The sequence below is a fragment of the Leptonychotes weddellii genome, chromosome 2, assembly GCF_054177405.1.
Source record: "Leptonychotes weddellii isolate Sample4059 chromosome 2, ASM5417740v2, whole genome shotgun sequence".
Classification (NCBI taxonomy): domain Eukaryota; kingdom Metazoa; phylum Chordata; class Mammalia; order Carnivora; family Phocidae; genus Leptonychotes; species Leptonychotes weddellii.
The window spans coordinates 66,010,019-66,013,089 of record NC_138370.1 but is presented as its reverse complement, the minus strand read 5'-3'; the positions used below and the strand labels follow the sequence as shown (position 1 = coordinate 66,013,089).

General features: G+C 37.1%; 1 long non-coding RNA gene across 2 annotated transcripts in view; it reads right to left on the bottom strand.

Moving 5' to 3' along the window:
* Window positions 1-300: 300 nt before the first annotated feature.
* The window catches only part of LOC145720095 (uncharacterized), a 40,618-nt gene continuing 37,847 nt past the window's right edge, over window positions 301-3,071 (bottom strand). For both annotated transcript variants that reach the window (XR_014142816.1, XR_014142817.1), the window contains exon 2: window positions 301-916. This is a non-coding gene — a long non-coding RNA (uncharacterized LOC145720095). The remainder of the gene's footprint in view (window positions 917-3,071) is intronic.

The window sequence follows — 3,071 nt, the reverse complement described above, 5'->3', positions numbered from 1 at the left end:
GAGTCCCGGGATCGAGTCCCGCATCGGGCTCCCTGCTCGGCAGGGAGTCTGCTTCTCCCTCTGATCCTCCTCCCTCTCATGCTCTCTGTCTCTCATTCTCTTTGTCTCAAATAAATAAAAATAAAAATCTTTAAAAAAAAAAAAAGAAGAAAAATAATTAGTGATATGAAAAGAGAGAAAAAGTCAGAGAAAGGATGAGATAGGCACATTCACACCCAGAAGAGACACACAGAAGATATAAGAAACCCATATATATATATATATATATATGAGTTTCCTCTACTATTTATACTTGCCCTGATGAATAGTGAAGATTGGATTCCATTTTCAAGTCCCAGAGTCCCACGTTTCAGTTTAGAGAGCCCTCATTCAGAAAAACATCAATGTGTGGTCTTGAAATCGTCCTTGGATTTTTTTAGTCCTCTAATTGTCCTAACAGATGTCTTCATGTTCCATTGGCCTCCATTCTATTTACTTGACAGTCCAGGTACCATTACAAAAACAGTTACCATCACGTTTTGGGCAAACCATTGTGATGATCACTTTGGCTATCAGTACTCTTCAAATAAAAATTAATACACATATTTAGGAGTTACAGTGGTCTGCACGATGCAAGATTTACACAAGACACGATAACTGAACAAAAAGCACTGCTTCAGGAAAAAGATGAATTTCAATGGAGAATCATTTTAGGACTGAAATAGGTCCATAGGAAATCTCACATATCAAAATTAACCCAGTAACGTGCCAGAAAAAAAAAATGGTAATTCAACTCTATGTCCAGTTTCACAAATACTCACAGGACAGTAATCCGGAAGCACTGATGATGACCCATACAAACTAGGCCAGCTCGGTTGAGGAGTCAAACGGGAAGACTTTGTTGGCACAATTCCTCTCCAATCAGAGAATGTTTTGTCTGTTAGAAATATCAATGTAGGTTAAAACAATTTTTATTCAAGAAAAGTACACACTGATCATACTTCTTAGTGTTACAAAGAGGAAAGTGAATCATCTTTATGGCCCCATTATTCTGTATTAAAATCACATCTTGTCATCTAATCAGGGAGATGGAGAAGCCATAGTACTGCACAGAGAGGCCTCAGTTAATTGGCTCTCTCATACAGCGAAGCTCTTGTGTTTTTATTGCGAACAGCGTGCCCATCAGAAAATAGGTTCATTCTTTTGACTCTCTTCTCTTCAAGAACACTGACTTCTTTTTTTAAATATGATTTTAAAGCAAAATCATATTTGTGAGTAGCACTTACAAAAATCAAAGGAAAGCTTCTCTCTCTCTTACATCAGTACTTTAAAAGAAAAATCAGAATTATGATGAAGGCACACGTTTTGAAATTGCAAAGTAAGTGAAATTATTAAGAGTGCTTAAGTAAATAGGTTGAAAGAGGAAAAGGTCAGCCAACATATACCCACATATTTCTTCGGTCTCATGACAGTTGTTAACATGGGATTTCTGCAAAGAAATTTTTTTTAAAAGATGACGAGATTTAAGATTTATTTATTTCTCAGAAACATTAATCATTTAAAAGAAGGAAAAATTCAGTTCGATCCTACCATCCAAAATGAATCAAACTGTTTTCACATTTCCAATTTTCTTTCTAATACTTATTTATATACATATATTCTTTTCCTGAAACTTTCGATTTAATAGAGTCATCTATGGACTGGCTAATTTAAGATAAATTTAGAGAAAACTCAGAAGTAATAAATTTTCTCATTTCATTGCTTCAATTTACTTACAGGATCATAAGTTAAGTGTCTTATAGGGAGGCAGAGTGGGAACATAAAAGAATAAAAAATGTAATGTTATCTCAGAGATATTCCAATCAATAACATGCACACATCTACCCCGTTTTGATTTTATATGTATATAATTTCTCCCATTTCAGTCAAAAAGAATCTTTGTCCTCTATCAAAAAGGCAAAGTCTCTAGAAGAAGCAACATAAGTAATCATATATTTCAATCACAACTCAATATGAATAAATAAAATTCTTTAGTGGAAACAAATGCCAATAATGGAAAGATTATGAAGAAAGTGAACGTATTAGCATCTGGAAAGAGGCTAGCAAAGGAAAGGCCATACACATTATACTTTAACAGGGGACTTTTATAACCCCAGGGGGATATAAAAGGAGAGCATAGGGTTATTAAAGATGTATAAGCTCTCACATTTCCTATGAAGCTTTCTTGAGTAATTTGAAGCATTCCTCAACTCACTAGCATTATCTCTGGCCCACCTACTTCCCTTAATGAACTTCTACAATAAGTGTTCTCACATTTTAGATAATTGGGCATTTCACATTTTAGATAATTGGGCATCTCTTTCCAATCTCTTTTTAAATTTATAAACCCTTTCAGGACAAAGACAGTATCTTGGTTGGAATTGCTCCATGCTTCTGGTTCGTCAGCAATGCAATTAAGGTAGCTATGTAAACACTGGTGAACAAGAATTAGCCTCCGGAGGTGAGATCTCACAGGCAAAGGGAGTCTTCCTGATCACTGAACTGCCCAACCCAAAATGAAACTAAATGCTATACAAATTATTTTTCCAAGACAGTCCAGAGCACTTCAAATATTTTATCTTGTTTACCCACAAAACAGACTCATGTAGTTGAGAAGGCCATGCATTATTTTCTCCGGTATATAGGTATCACACCAGAAAATATAACTTTTCCACTTCAAGAAGCAGTAAACCTTCCACTAAAATCCTCAAGGTAATCATTCACACGCTGATGTATGCTAATGACTCCTCTAGAAGCCAGGCACAGAAGGTGACTTGCTTCAAATTCCAGTTTATTCCACAAAGTCAGTCAAAAGTTATAAACTCCGTTTCCGTACAGACGCCTAGAAGCAAACACCATGGCGAAAGCCGGGGATAAGAGCGGCAGCCGGGGAAAGAAAAGCCTGAAACGGAAAGCGACCGCCGAAGAACCTCAGGAGGCTGCAGCCGCTGAGGATGGGGCGCCGGAAAGCGGGGTCCAACTCCCGAAAGCGGCTGCCTTCCCCCCGGGTTTCAGCATTTCGGAAATTAAGAACAAACAACGGCGACACTTAA